Raw genomic sequence first — 15,923 nt, 5'->3', positions numbered from 1 at the left:
ATAGAGAAAAGATTTACGGCATCCCCAAAAAACACAATTCCTAAATTCAACTTTAATCACTCACTTGAAGGCAGAGTTAAATTGACCAGGGAAATACAGCTGACCCTTGAAGTAGGGGCACTTATCCCCCACCATGCAGTCAAAAATCCATGTATAACTTTTGACTCCCCCAAAACTTAACGACTAATAACAGCCTACTGTTGACTAGAAGCCTTATGGATAACCAAATAGTTGATTAACACACATTTTGTATGTAATATGTATTATATACTGTATTCTTACAACAAAGTAAACCAGAGAAAAGAAAATGCCATTACGAAAATCCTAAGGAAGACAAAATACGTTGACAGCACTGGACTGTGTTTATGGGGGAAGATCCACATATTAGTGGACCCGAGCAGCACCGTGAGAACAGTGGTCAAGTTCCCAAGCTCTCTGACCCATGGCCGTTTCATCCACGAGATTGTTAGTACAGCCCCTGCAGCATTAGTGAGTCTGGCGTTCTGAGAACAAAGAGGCACCTAACAGAAGAAAGAGGATGAAGAGGTCCCTCTGGGCTTTCAAGACTTCAAGGTGAGTATTAGCTGTCATTGTGAAGTTTTGACGACAGACCGATGTTTTTACTTCATACGCTACTAATCTGTTCCCGTTACATGTCGTTTTTAAGATGGCGGTCTTTCTAGTGGAAAGCACACAGTACTATACAGAAGGAACATGTTAGCATTTTATGATGTATTTGAAGAGCTAAATCCCTAAACACAGATAGATAATCCAAAGTGGGGGGGGGGGGAAAGTCATTCGTATTGAGTTGGGAAATGCACTCCATGCAAGTTTTGAAGCATAACTTTTGGTATTTGAATTATCTCGTATTTATTTACTGGATGACAGCCCGAAAGGCTTAGTAATAATTAATTAATTAAAATGTTAGTATAGGTGCTGCCGAAGCCAGCACTAATTAATTAAAAAGTTAAATCACTAAATAGAAAGAAAGAAAGAAAGAAAGAAAGAAAGAAAGAAAGAAAGAAAGAAAGAAAGAAAGAAAGAAAGAAAATCATGCCGTTAAAGATATTCACAGGGAATTTGGGCAAATATTTAAAATAGAACAGTTCATGGTGCCAGACTAGAAGTCTGGTGGGTATCGAGGTTTATATATCATAGCAGTAGCTCAGCTTTGGGAGTATCATTCATCATATTTGTCTACATTGACCAACTGGGAAAAGAAGGTAGAGGAATAAAAATTAAGATTTCTTGGTCTCTTATCCCTTCACTGCTTAGGGAAAAGTTTACAACGAAGGGCTGATTCTTCCCCCTCTTACCTCTAAAATAAGTAATACAAGAAATTACTAAGACTATGAAACTATCAACTTAAAAGATAAAAATGCAAATGCTGAAAAAGGGGGAAGCATTCAAAACCTACCATTTTGGGGGCACATGGGTGGCTCAGAGCCTGGAGTCTGCTTCAGATTCTGTGTCTCTCTCTCTCTCTCTCTCTCTCTCTCTCTCTCTGTCTGCCCCTCCCCTGCTCACACTCTGTCTCTCTCTCTCTCAAAAATAAACATTAAAAAAATTTTTTAAATACAACTACTAATTTTGTCAAAAAAAGTTCACCAAAAAGAAACCTTTAAAACTTCCTGTTACTTTGAAACAAAATTCTTCTCTTGCATAAAAAGAATGCATAACCTTCAACAGCAACTCAAGGTGGGAGGGGGCCTGTACATTTGATAAGAACACTCAATTACAAGAAGTAATCACAGAAAATAATTTGTTTTGAAATTTCAATAACATTACAGGAGATCAGGTTGGTAAGGGTTTCTTGGGCCTATAAAAATAAAAGAGCATGGGGCACCTGGGTGGCTTAGTCAGATGACTGTCAGACTCTTGACTTCGGCTCAGGTCCTGGTCTCATGGTTCGTAAATTCGAGCCCTGCATCAGTGCTGCTAGCACAGAGTCTGCTTGGGATTCTCTGTCTCCTTCTCTCTCTGCCCCTCCCCACTCGTGCACTCTCTCTCTCAAAAATAAATATTAAGAAAAAGAGAGACAGCATGATTTTAAGAAAACTGAGATATTCTCATTTAAAGTCAGCAAACACTGTGCTATCCCATCCAAGAAACCCTTCCATCTCAGGATTCTGCAAGAAGTTCTGTCTGTTCTGCCCTGTACTCTGTGTAAAACTCTTGTTAGGGTGCTCCTGGCTGGCTGAGTCGGTAGAATGTAAGACTCTTGATCTCAGGGTCATGAGTTCGAGCCCCACATTGGGTGTGGAGATTACCAAAAAATAAATAAATAAATAGATAGATAGATAAATCTCTTGTTGGATCATCTTGCTCTCTGCCTTATGTTCCAGTTAACGTGTAGACTTGTCCGTCCTTCAGTCAACTATAATAAGCCTCTTGAGAACAGGGACTATGTCTTACTCATCTTCATATTCTCACAGGATCTTACACAGACTGGAATTTCCCACTTAATCTTTCTTTAACATCCTTGAGGCTCTGGGAAATTTGTCTAATCTATCTGTATCTATTGCCCTGATTTAGGAAAAACTGAGAATGTTTACAACTTCAAGCAAAAAGGTCAAAGCATTAATTTTTACAAAATGCAGTCCTAGTGTGCAATCTAGCAGGTGACTAAAGGTATAATTACCAGCTGCAAACAGGAATTCTAAAGATAAAGAGCAGCACCCTAGACAAGCCCAACCTTTCACAATATTTTGTAATAGTTTTAGCAATACAGTATGAAATGCAGTAGGCACAAAGGAAAAAAGAAAGTGCTCCATTCCGCTTTATGTTGTTATGCTGACGGCCAATAAATGCTGTGATCTGGGTCACTTGGCTGGCTCAGGCAGTAGAGCATGTGACTTTTGATCTCTGGGTTATGAGTTTGTGCCCCAGGGTGGTGAGTTCAAGCCCTACGTTGGACACAGCTTAATTTGGAAGAAAAAAAAAAAAGGCGGGGGGGGGGGAATATCGAAAAATTTTTGACAAAAAAAATTTATTGAAGGAGTCTTCTCAATACAGACATAGCAGCAGTTATTCAAAATTAATAAGAGCTCTTTAAAAGGACCAAGTTTTGAGGCGCCTGGGTGGCTCAGTCAGTTGAGGTCTGACTTCAGCTCAGGTCATGATCTCACAGCTCGTGAGTTCGAGCCCCGCGTCGGGGTCTGTGGCTGACAGCTCGCAGTCTGTCAGCCTGCTTCCGCTTCTGCGTCTCCCTCTCTCTCTGCCCCTAACCCACTCTCATTCTGTCTCTGTTTCTCTCAAAAGTAAATAAACATTAAAAAAAAAAATTTAAAAGGACCGAGTTTTCACGTGCTTTCTACTGCGGAGACATTAATATAGAAGACAAAAACTGCTTCCTACATACGCTTATCACTTACATGGTGCTTGAGGGCACTTAGTGCCAGAAGCTGTGTATTCAGTCCCCCCAATCGCCCAGCCCCTCCAACCCCGTGGGGAGGGGCTCTCATAGCCCATGCTATGCCCTGCATACTGACCCCATCATAGTGAACACTTAATGAAAACTCACTGCTTTTGATTCATTTAACCATTTTTAAATCCCGCCTGCACTTGTTTCGAGAACTTATTTTTGAATGGAAAATTTAGGCTTATAGGAATAGTCAAGAAGCTGGCATGATCTCAAGCTTATTCTTCTTTGATCAAGGACATAATTTTGGAAACAGTGTCCAGTCTAAAGGTCACTTCTGCAAGTTACGGTCTTCATTTTCTAAGACTTTCGGTACAAACTCTGGCCGAGGAAACTTCCTTTTATTAAGATCTTGGTAGCTCTTCGTAACACACTCACTGGTATGCTTAAGTCACAATAAAAAGTAAACCATGCCAGGAACGAGTGGTCATTTGTGAATTACCTTGAAAATAAATGATAGATGTTGATAATTATTAGTAATTATGACCTAGTTAAAAATTTAACCAGCTCCTAACGGCTTTGAACTTCCAATTAATGGTTTCAACTTCCAATCTCTCATGTTTAGGAAAAAGATAACACAGAATAACATCAAGGAACCAGGTTTAGGATTTGGGAGGGCGGTCGGGGGTTTCTTTAGTTTTGTGGTAGATTCGGACTATGTCTACAGTTGCTAAACAATGAGCTCAATACTTCAATCATATAAAACTGTTCAGTAAGAAATAAACTTAGCACAACTGGCTTGTAGCTCCTTTAGTTTCTCAAGCTGTCAAATAAATACTTAAGTCTGATTCATATGTTTGTGAAGATTGTGTATTTAAACAGATATTATAAAGATTTTCAAAAAAACGATGGTTGAAAAAGTTTCTGGGGGGAAAAAATCCTTCTACAGACAGTTACCAGGAATATTTTTTAGTGCATATCATATTCCCAGAGCACACAGGATAAAGTACATTTTTAAACAGTGCTCCCCGCAAAAGAATTCAATATAAATGCTAGGTCTATACATAGAGCTATTTGGGAGAATACAGACAGATGGTGGGGAAAGATTAAGTTCACTTTCCCTCAGAGATCTGCTTCATTTGTGTAAGCATACTCCCAGAGAATCCAATACCCAGAGACCTCAAAACAGGACGGTGCCTTCACACAAGACACACTCACACAAAAGGGTAGCCTTTTTGGATTTTCTTTCAACTCTCCAAACCAAGACGAGTCACTATCACCTGCAAATGTCTGGTATGTTCCCAAGGAATAAGACACTTTGCACAGTTTCTTCACATTAACTCTGGTTCACTTTTACTAAGCTGATCGTACCCAGGCCAATGTTTCCAGGAAGAGGGGAAGAATTGGCCCTTCATTATAAACCTTTCCCTAAGCAGTGAAGGGATAAGAGGCCAAGAAATCTTAATTTTTATTCCTCTACCTTCTTTTTCCAGTTGGTCAATTTAGACAAATATGATGAATGATACTCCCAAAGCTGAGCTACTACTATTACATATAGACCCTGATTTTTCTAGTCTGGAATCAAGAAGTGTTCACATTATCTCCTCCCTCACAAGGAAATCACTCTCCCAGTACACACTAACTCTATTAAAATATAATACTTGGGGGGCACCTGGGTGGCTCAATCGGTTGAGCGTCCGACTTCAGCTCAGGTCATGATCTCGCAGTCTGTGGGTTAGAGCCCTGCGTCGGGCTCTGTGCTGACAGCGCAGAGCCTGGAGCCTGCTTCGGATTCTGTGTCTCCCTCTCTCTCTGCCCCTCCCCCGCTCATGCTCTGTCTCTCTCTGTCAAAAATAAATAAACATTAAAAAAATATATAATACAGGGGAGCCTGGGTAGCTCAGTAGGTTAAGCATCTGACTTCAGCTTAGGTCATGATCTCCAGTTCGTGAGTTTCAGCCCTGAGTCAGGCTCTGTGCTGACAGGTCAGAGCCCGGAGCCTGCTTCAGATTCTGTATCACCCTCTCTCTCTGTCCTTCCCCTGTCCTCTCTCTCTCTCTGTCTCTCTCTCTCTCAAAAATAAGTAAACATAAAAATTTTTTTTAATATAATACAGAGAAATTATAAAGAATCTTTTAGGGGCTCCTGGGTGGCTCAGTTGGTTGGGCGTCCAGCTTCGGCTCAGGTCATGATCTCATGGTCCATGAGTTTGAGCCCCGCATCAGGCTCTGTGCTGACAGCTCAGAGCCTGGAGCCTGCTTTGGATTCTGTGTCTCCCCGCCACCCCCGCCCCTCCCCCACTCATGCTCTGTCTCTCTCTCAGAAATAAACATTAAAAAAAAATTTTTAAAAAAATTTTAAAAAAAATGAATATCTTAAAACTATAAATCTCCTCAAAAGACCTACGTTGACTAAAAATCATTTTTGGTCAGTAAATATTGAGTCAGAATAAGTATTCTTTAAAGCAAAAAGAGGAGATACCAAGTAAAATGCGTGCATTTTTAATAACTGTGTACTTCTGGTGACTGTATAGTTTAAAATCCTATTTTTTTATCAAATTTTATAAAAATGGGAAAAAATAAAAGCTAGGAGACATTTGTATCTGCTCAGAAATTCACTTTTCAGAAAAAAAAAAAAAAAAAGAAATTCACTTTTCAATTAAGCTCTGCTCTCTTTGCTGGAATACTACAGTCAGGGAATAGTAGACCCCCAGAAAACAAAAATTAACCAAAATACAAAGAGGTGGCTTATGTTAAAAACAACAAAACAATAAATACTGAGTTTATGGGCCTGCATGGAGGAAATTCAGATTAGCAAGCCAGCTACAATTTCACTAAAGTGGAGATATCCTCGGCAAATTACACTGGACTCTCCTGTTAAATATAGATCCCTCAAAACAAAGAGTCTTATTTATGATATCTAACGCCCAAAAGCGAACCAAGTGAACACTTTCGCATCTTAAAGTTATAGAGGTGACCTTTAAGACATATCTTTAATTATATTCTTATAGTCCTCCCATTTACGCAAGATACAGGAGGCAGATGTCTGATTTTCCTGACACCACACACGCTCGTTAATCCCGTCTTTTCCAAATCCGTTAAGCATCTCCATGAAAAGCAAGGCTTGACCCCAAAGCCAAGATGGCTGACAGAGTGAAAAGGCTGAAGAACATTACCGTGGGCAACAAAAGGGAAGCAAAAGAGAAAAGACAGACCTTCAGACCAACAGGGGAGAAAGGCTGATAGTGAAGAATATCTCACACTCCTTACCCCGTCGAAAATAAATCTTAAAAGAGCAAAGTATGTAGGCCCTGGCTGGAAGGAAAGAACTAAGGGTAAACACAACAGGAGAAAGAACAAGGCTTCCACTTGGGAAGCTGGAGAAAGGAGAGGGTCAGTTTACCTCCCAGTCCTCTGCTCTTCACGTCTGTTTCTTTTTCCTGATGATTATTCCTCAGATTCCTTTTTCTCCTTAATCCTTTCTGTTGAAAAGCTGCCCCCTTTCTACCCTCCTTCCCAATGCTCCTTGGACCACCCCCCTTCGCCCTTGTTCCCCACAGGCTGGGAGGACACAGCAGAGGCTTCCACCCTGCTGACAGTGACGGATGGCTGCCAGAGGCACACAATGGCAGATGAAGGCGTGTCATCAGCCTTGCAGCTGGCCTTCGAAAGAAAGAACCGAAGCCAACGTCTGACCTGAGGGAGGCTGATTTAATTAAGGTTACGGCAAAGGGCAGAACTGTCTGCAGGCTGCATTCTCCGCGAGCGCTGGGGACAAAGCTTGAAAATACTTCTCAGGAAGAAAGAGCCAAGAAAGTTATGTTGGCTTAAATGTTGAAAGGGAGGAAAAAAGTAAAGGCAACAGAGATAGGTTTGATAAACAAGCACAGATACACCAAAAGTCCATGATCCCCTGATACACAGACATCAAGATACAGGGACCATAGGAAGCATATAACGGGTATGTTTGGACATGCCTTTCAAACTACGAAATATCCCAGATGAATAATGAGATGCCCAGAGTGAAGTGATCTGGGGCCCCTCAATCCAGCATCAAAGCAAAGTTCCTACCAATGGCAGGACCAGGACCAGAATCCAAATGTCCTGTTTCTTTCACCGACAACCTCGAGCCTATTTTTAATACAATTTTCCCCACTGAGAGTAAAGGCTTGCCCAAGAGGAAAAACATTCAGGCTTGAGCATCTCTTATGAGACAAGGACTCTGCTAGATGACAGGGACCCAGTGGTGCACAAACAAACAAATTCTCTACCTTCAACGAGCTCAGAGCTCAGTGTTGGGGTGGAGGGTGTCAGGAGATGAGCCAAGTAAAGAAGTCATTACAATGCACATGAAGCAGACACTGGGCTGGGGGGTTCTAAAGAGGTGATCGCCTGAGTTTATTAGATCTCAACGAATGGAATAGAGGTATATTTTTAAAAGCCCTGGCGAACTGACTTACCCAAATGCGTTATCACCAGACTACTACTAATAGCTTCTTTTTGGATGTGCAAAGTGAAACCTACCACTGAACCCTGCCACTGAAATGACAACACACTGTCCAACAATGACCACTATGTGGGGGAACCAACAGAAGTCTTTCGTAGTGTCTGGAAGGCTTGCAGGCAGAGTGTTACCTGCAGATGAGTGCCCGGCTGAAATAAAAACAGTCACAGTGCCCGGTCTCCCGGGGCATGTGAAATCTAGGCCTGCCAAAGGGACCATATCACACCTCCTCCAGTCTCGATGTTCATCAAACTCAACGGTGCCAGAGCGTCAGCAAGGAGGACCAGTGAATGAGCAATTACTCAGCACTAGAGCAGTGTTTAGACTTTGCACAGCAGAGCAGGGACAGAATACAGCCAGCAGCAGTGGGACAGGCAAACAGAGGCTACGTGATCAACTCAACGGCTGCAAACACAAGCCGGGAGCAAGAAGAAACACTTTAAGGTTAAAGCCAAGCTCAGACCACATGGTAAGTAGGCAGTGGGGGAAAGTTATCCGTGAGCTGACTGTACATTGTGAAGCACGACCACGTGGAGAGGACAGGCAGTATCTAAATCAGTCCAAGCACTTGGGAAAGCAGCTATTAACATTAATCAAAAGACATTATTAACATGCGGAAAAGACGATTCATCTTCCATTTGGCCTTTCCAACATTTTTTTTTTTTTTTTTTTTTTTTTTTTTTTGGGACAGAGAGAGACAGAGCATGAACGGGGGAGGGGCAGAGAGAGAGGGAGACACAGAATCGGAAGCAGGCTCCAGGCTCCGAGCCATCAGCCCAGAGCCCGACGCGGGGCTCGAACTCACGGACCGCGAGATCGTGACCTGGCTGAAGTCGGACGCCTAACCGACTGCGCCACCCAGGCGCCCCCCATTTGGCCTTTCCAGCTATACCTTCACACACACCCTACTTGCTCCCAACTGCTAGCTTCTCAACATCACCAGCCCTTCGTTTCTATCTCAGCATGTCCTCGGGGGGCTGGCGAATGACTGTCACCAAGTGCCCACTGAACAATTAAAGGTGTCTTTTGCACTAATGAAATATATTTTTTTAAATCCTCATATGAAGTTGGTTTTATAGAGGTGGCGCTGGTGATATGAATAAACAATAAGAAGTGTGTTTTTTTACCACAATTAAAAAAAAAAAGACTCATTTTCCTCATTCCTTCTGAAACAGGAATCAGGCATTTGTCCTTGTGCTCAACTTAATCTTTCCACTCCCTAAAATGTTAATAATTAATTTTCCAACCCCAACCCCACTGTATGTGAAAAAAACGACTCATTCTGGAGGCAAGTGAGTCACCGTTAGTGAGGGCCACTGTAACAACAGAAGGTTGGCCGTCTCCAAGTACAAGCCAATAATTAGGCAAGAGCCCTCAAATCAATAACAATTTCTTACTCTTTGGACAGACTTCATAACTAGACGTGACCAAGACATCTGGCTTGTGGTGGATGTTCATGTGTTTTAAGATACTTACATCAAATTCAGAGTCAATAGGGACAATTCTTTTTTCTCGGTGGCTCAGTATGGATCATCTTAAATTGCAATCCTTTCGGGCAAAAACGTTCCAATCACACTTCTATGCCGTGTTAACACCATTTTAAAAACTTTATTAAAGCTAAGACTGCTACAAGATCCCTGAGGCAAACTTTTCATAATATAAAATCCCCAAATGTTGCCAAATTTTTACTTATTGTCCAAACTGAGATGGAGCCCTGATAAAATAAATATAAAAGGTTTATCACTTGTTACAACGTAATGAAAATAAGTGTCATGTTACAAATCTGGCTACAAGGTTAGACTAACTAATAACAATTTCAATGCAGATTTGCCTAACAGATCAAAGGACGGATTTTGGTGGGAGACAACAATTCCGTGTCTTTTAAGTCATACACAACGTCCCAGTCTGGGCCATTTTTTTTTTTTTAAAGAGACATTTTAGTAAAGACCCTACGCTTCATTCGTCTTTGCACTGCTCACAGCATCCAGCACAGAGCCTTGTACATCTTAGGAATGCAATAAAATATTTGCTGAACATAGTTCCTGACAACCAACATTAATGGCTTCTCAAAGCAAACATGGGGAAAACAAAAGAACATGCCAACATATTTCTAATATACTTTTAACCTATGATTCACAACACAAATCTGAATAATGTTTCCAGGAACTTACTTCTTTTCAAAAATGTGCACTTCTACAATATTTTAAATTTGTGTACTATTAATGGAAAATGCAAGCAAAGCTAACATTATGGTTACATTTAGTTCCCTATTTGCCAGAAATGTATTACGAGTAACATCACCCCCACTGTGTGCATCATGTCATGTGTAGGTCCTCCCAAACAAAAGAGTATCTGCTTTAAAGCTGGGTGCAATGGGTTTCTCAGCCCGAATGCAAATCATTTCACCATTAAAACATTAAAATAACTAAGTTGCTAACAAAAGCAAACAGGAACTAATTAGAGTACATTAGAGGGGGGAAAAAAATGCTGACCGGAAATAGGGACAAAGGGGTTCTTGTCCCTTGCTCAGCCATTAATTTACTATATGACCTTATCTAATTAGCCTCTCTGAGTCTCAATTTCCTCATTTTAATATTATTTTTAAGGCCCTTTCAAACTACAGGCTAAGATTCAATATGTCCCTGAAAATTGATTTACATTTGTACTGCTTCCCGCCCCAAGAAAATCACACTGAACTGATAGTTTGAAATATGTGAGTATGGATTTCTATCAAAGGCAATTTATTACACTGTCAGATGAGCTTAAGTTCATTTCAAGTGGGGAGTAAGGCAAGTACATTAAAGCAAGACGTGCTTACAGATTCAAGTTTCACCTAGACAGCGACTGTTCTGACTGTGAGAACAGCCTTTTCTTTAACAGCATCGTTGAAAATTACACCTCTTTATACATGGAGAAAACTAGTAAGGGTCATTTTCAGGATCTCGAAAATGCAGATGCATGGCTTTTCCTTCCTTTTCCATATTTATCTTGTTAGGATAGAGGAAAGCAGAGGGGTTAGCTTGCCTTGGGAGACGGGGGAGGAACACGGCAGTTACAGAACAGCCCCAGACAAGCCCCTCTCAATCGAGGTGCTGTATGCACCAGCCCATCCTTCTAATTAGTGCTCACCACCTGAATGTAATGAGAAGATTTCCTGTGGCTGGCATGGGAAGCTGCCTGGACAAGTTGAGGAATGCCATATGACAATAACCAGCATAAAGTCTGAAGAATTGCATTCAAGATGGGATTCGGAACACTCTGGAAAGGGTCAACAAAATAGAAATCTGTCACTGGAGCCAGCTGGACTGAGTTATGATTTGGATCTCTTCATTGCTCTAAAAAGAAAATATTTTTGTTTGTTTGTTTTAAAGCTTTTTGTCTTTTGTGTTTTGGTTGTTTTGTTTTGGGGTTTTTTGTTTGTTTGTTTGTTTGTTTGTTTTTGAGAAAGACAGAGAGAGAGGGAGGGGCAGAGAGAGAAGAAGAGAGAATCCCAAGTAGGCTCTGTGCTGTCACAGTAGAGCCCGATGAGGAGCTCAGTCCCACGAACGTGGTATCATGACCTGAGCCGAAATCAAGAGCTGAATGCTCAACCAACTTTTGGCTTTTCAAGCCACCCAGGCTAAAAGAACGTACCCTAAAAAGAACATACTTTGAAAGTACCTTGCGAGAGCAAACAGCACTAACTTGTATGGAACTTTAGTATATGCACAGCAAATTAAATCAAAGTTAAACCTGAAAGAATTCAATAAAATATGATTAAACTCATTCTACAGATGAACAAAGTGTGAAGAACTGGGGGATTTGGGCAGCACCAAAGGGTTAGCAAATGTCAGAGCTTCGCTTCAGACTGAACTCTGACTTCAAGTACTCCCATCTTTACATTTCAAAATGGTACCACTGACACCAGTGTTCTGCCCCTACTATTTCTGTCTGAATTTTGAAAATTTTAGTTTTCACCAAATTGCTTCCTTCCGCCCACTGCTCCCAATCTGGTCCTCCTCTGGATTCTTAAAGGATTCTATGCATAATGCTCTCCACACTTACACACTTCCAGCACCTGTTTCCTTTCCTCTCAGCCTAGGCTCTTTCCTTTCAACGCAGAGACTGGCTCATCTTTCTTTACAGATGGAAGCCACACACAGGTGATCTCGGCTCCCTTGGACTTCCCAAGCTTTAACCACTCCATCCACCTCCCTCTGCCTGCCTACTGACAAGGTGGGCACTCAGACTGTTTCCAGAGGGCCTGACACACAATGGGTGAACAAGAATTGTTAGTTGAATGCATGGTGGGTGGGTGATGCAATACTCCTCTTTTACAGCACTTTACAAGGTACACGTTTAAAACTTTACAAGGTACACGTTTACATACGGTATCCCATGTGAGTCTAAGACTGTGTATTTGATAATAATCCTCTAAATGCTCTCTTTCTGCACTGTGGTTCATCGTATCATCATTTGCAATTTCAGAACCCTGCCCAGAGGGACAGAGCTGGTAAACAGTAGCCTTTCAACTTCGGAAACCGCCCACAACTACTTTACTTTCTAGTTGGTCTTCTCACCATTCCCAAGAGAGCTTGGAAACAAGCTAGATGAGGTCTGTTGGAACAGCAATGAGGTGCTGTCCCCTGGTTTCCTGCCATGAAATCTGAGACTCCTGAAAATTTGCAGGTTACAGGTTACATCAACAAAGGAGACTTTACTCAAACAATTCCGCTGTGACAAAAGAAATCTAAACAAGCAAGGGGTAAGGATATACTGATTCCACCTCCCTGTCCACACAGCCCGTGGCTTCTGTCACTGGCTGTTGAAGCAGAACAGGTAGGTGATGATTCAAAATTCACTTCTAACCTTAATTTTCTGAGTCTGTAAACACACATTCATCAGATAAACCAGCTTCAGGAAGATTGAATTGAAAGCCAAAAGCAGACTTCCACCCACACAGACTCTGACCCTGCAGTGCAGGTTCACACAAAGCTGACAGGAGGAACTTTAGTGTTGAGAATACAACACCATAAGGTACTACCAGTGTTGACTAAGCAGAAGGGCTAGTCCACTATCTTCTCCTTTGCCCAGAAAGGCAAACCCCAAAGAGCCCTTTGAATAGCTAATCAAAGGCACACAACTAGAGCATGATGCCCAGACCAATTTTGAAAATAGCAAGCTTCCTTCAAGGGTCAAAGATTAATAGCTCCATTTTTGCCAAACCAAAGAACCATAAGGCTAACTACATGCGCTTCTAACACACCCGTTTCCAACAGGTATGTCTGGCTGCCCTGAGGCTTGAGGCCTCCCTCAGCTCAGGTGAAACTTCCTTCCATCCCATTTCCTCTAAATTCTTATTTTGCTCCTGAAAACATCTGCACACCCTGCAATTACGCAACAGGGCATCGCATGGTTGAAATGAAACCAGGAGAGTGGACACAAGCCGGTGAGTGGCTCCTGTGTGGAATGAAAGTTCTTAAAATTATTAAGCACTCCATCCTTAACCCCAACTCCTGATGAAAGGAGACATATATCAAAGTCTGTTTTCCTAACCTTACGCAGAGAATTTAAGTTGAGTGGTTTCTGCTCAACAGCGAGGTCTGGAGACAACCCTCAGCAGAGAGCATCCAGGGACATCAGGACCTCGGTTTTATTGCAAAGGATGTAGAAACTGGCACTAACTACTGAATTCTGGGATCCTCACAGAGCGGGACTCCCCTCCTTTGCCAAGACCTCGCAACTCTGCAGAGGAAAGCTGGGCGTGGGGTCCAGGGCTTAGGCTATATTCCCCAGCTGTAAAGAAAGCTGCAAGCGATTTTTAAAGCCTCCCCTGACTTGAACTAACACAAAGCGGGGTAAGGGGTGTGGGGTGCACCAACCCAGGGGAACAGTAAAGAGACAAAGGTCACCCCAAACGCGTCCGCGCGCGCGCTGAAGCCCAGACTCTGCAATGCACATTCTATCAACCTTTCATCGTGGTCAGCTTCCTGTGGGGTTTATCCCCCACCCCCACCCCCACTCCCACCCTCTCCGGAAAGTTTGCGGCTGTTCACACCGACTTTCAAAGGTCCATTGTTTCCTCCCCCGTAAACGTAATGAAAAGAGAGACGGAAAGAAAGAAAATCTAGACGTGGTTCCCAGACCCTTTCTTACGGAGAGGATTTACTCCGGGGGAGTCCGGTTACTCCCGAACCCGAGAGGAGGGAGACCGGGAGAGGCGGTGCGAGGGGGGAGGGCGGGAGGGTGCTTCGGGGGGCGGGAGGATGTTTTCCATTTCGGCAGCAGCAGATGCCTAAATGCCAGGCCGCCGGGAGCCGCGGTGGTGCGCGGGGCCGCCGTCGGCGACCTCGCGGTGGCCCCAGCAGGCAGCTGGGGAGGCGGGGCGGGGGTCGGGGGACCCTTTGCTTCTTACCTTCCCCTCCCCCGCTTAGCGTCGGCTACTTCAGGTGCCTACACCGCGGTCCAAAGAGACGGAGCCGAGCTCCTAGCGTCCCCGGGTCCGGATCTTCTCTCCATGGCCAGAGAGCCCGGGTAGCCCCGCGCCCGCGCCCGCCGCCACCGCTGCTTTTATGCAACTGGCAGCCGCAGCCTCAGCCTGGAGGTGAAACACTCTCCTCCCGGGAATGACGCGCACTTCCCTCCGCCTCCGCCTCCTCCTCCTCCAGCCCCGACACTCGGGGGCAGGGGCCTCGGCTCGCTCGCTCGCTCCCGGAGCAGCCGCTCGGCTTTCTCCGCTCCTTCTCCGCGGGGAGGAAGAGAAGCTCGGCCCTGGCGGCGCGGGCCGGAGCGTCCCCGCGACGACGGGAGGAGGCGGCAGCGCGGGGCAGAGCGGGGTCCCGGGAGTCGCGCTTGTCCCTGGTCGGCGGGCGCCGCGGCTCGCGAGGGTCGCGCTCAGCCTCCGCCGACCAGACAAGCCGCCCGGCTCTGCAGGGCCGAGGGCTGCGGATTGGGCGGGCGGGCGGACGGGACGCAGGAGGCGGGGGCAGAGGAGGGGCCTGCGGCCGGAGGAGGCGGTGGCCGCGCTGGGCTCCTCCCGCCGCCCGGCTCCGCGGGAGCTCGGGACCCGGCGCTGAGCGCGTCCGGCCGCGGCTGCAAGCTCCTGCTGGGCTCGGCGGACCCTGAGCCGGCGCCCCCGCCACCTCGCGGCTGAGCCCGACCGCGAGCCCCTCTCACCCGCGGCTGGACCTGACAATGAGCTCCCATCACCCCACCCCCCCGCCCCCGGCGGAACCTGCTCGCGCATCTGGTCCTGGCCGAGCCTGACACTGCGCCCCCATCACTCCGCGGCTAAGCTGGACACTGCACCCCCATCGCCTCCCAGCTGAGCCCTGGCTGCGCCCCAACACCCCTCGGCTGAGCTGGACTCCGAGCGCCCTCATCGCTCCCGGCTGAGCCACACTCGGAACCTCATCATCCCCAAAGGGACTTCCAGAACTCCCGAAAAATTTCTGCGCGTTCCGCCGGCGCAGCGCGGCCGCCCCCACCTGGCCAGCCACGCGCGCCGGGTTCTTAGCCCTTTCCGAAGACACCGCCCGCTCTCTGCCTCAGGACAGCTCCTCGGGCAGCTCGGAGCGGCCCGGGCAACCGGCTCTCCAGCCAGAATAAATAGAACGACGTTTCCCCACGCCCCCTGCCCGCGCCACTCTGGAGTGGCTGCGGCTTGCGGGAGTGGCGCTCTACAAGCCACTCCCCCGCCCACCCCAACTCCCCTGGACCTCTCTATGTATGGACTCCTGCTCCGGAGCTGGAGGAGCTCCAGCTGCCACCTCCCCGCCCCTCGCTGGAGCTGCTCCCACCGAGCACAAGTCTGGTCTCCGGGGGAGGGCGCCTCCGGGGCTTGGTCAGTCAGACCCACGAGGTCCCCAGCTGGTGACAGCAGTGGCCCTCCCCAATCCAGGCAGTCGTCATCCTCTGTTTAATTCGGAACTGGAGGTTGTCCCGAAGGGGAACTCTTTCAGCGAGTCCTGGACAGATAGGGGTGTTCGGATTTCAGGGTTGCCCTTCCCCGCCGCCCCCCACCCCCCGCCCCGCCGTTTTAATGACACCTCAGTCATGTAACCATGATACACCCAGCGGG

General features: G+C 45.6%; 1 protein-coding gene across 3 annotated transcripts in view; it reads right to left on the bottom strand.

The window, feature by feature from the left end:
• The window catches only part of CEMIP2 (cell migration inducing hyaluronidase 2), an 86,367-nt gene extending 70,920 nt beyond the window's left edge, over positions 1 to 15,447 (bottom strand). Inside the window, exon 1 of one of the 3 annotated variants that reach the window (XM_058695707.1) lies at positions 15,331 to 15,447. The gene's annotated coding sequence lies outside the window, so the exon portion shown is untranslated. Of the gene's footprint in view, positions 1 to 6,763; positions 6,787 to 14,258; positions 14,712 to 15,330 lie in introns of those variants that run through there. The other 2 variants (XM_058695706.1, XM_058695708.1) reach the window with 2 other exon arrangements.
• Between the last annotated feature and the right edge of the window lie 476 nt (positions 15,448 to 15,923).

Source organism: Neofelis nebulosa, chromosome 12 (assembly GCF_028018385.1).
Source record: "Neofelis nebulosa isolate mNeoNeb1 chromosome 12, mNeoNeb1.pri, whole genome shotgun sequence".
Lineage (NCBI taxonomy): Eukaryota > Metazoa > Chordata > Mammalia > Carnivora > Felidae > Neofelis > Neofelis nebulosa.
The sequence above is the reverse complement of the archived record's forward strand: the minus strand, read 5'-3'. Positions and strand labels throughout refer to the sequence as shown.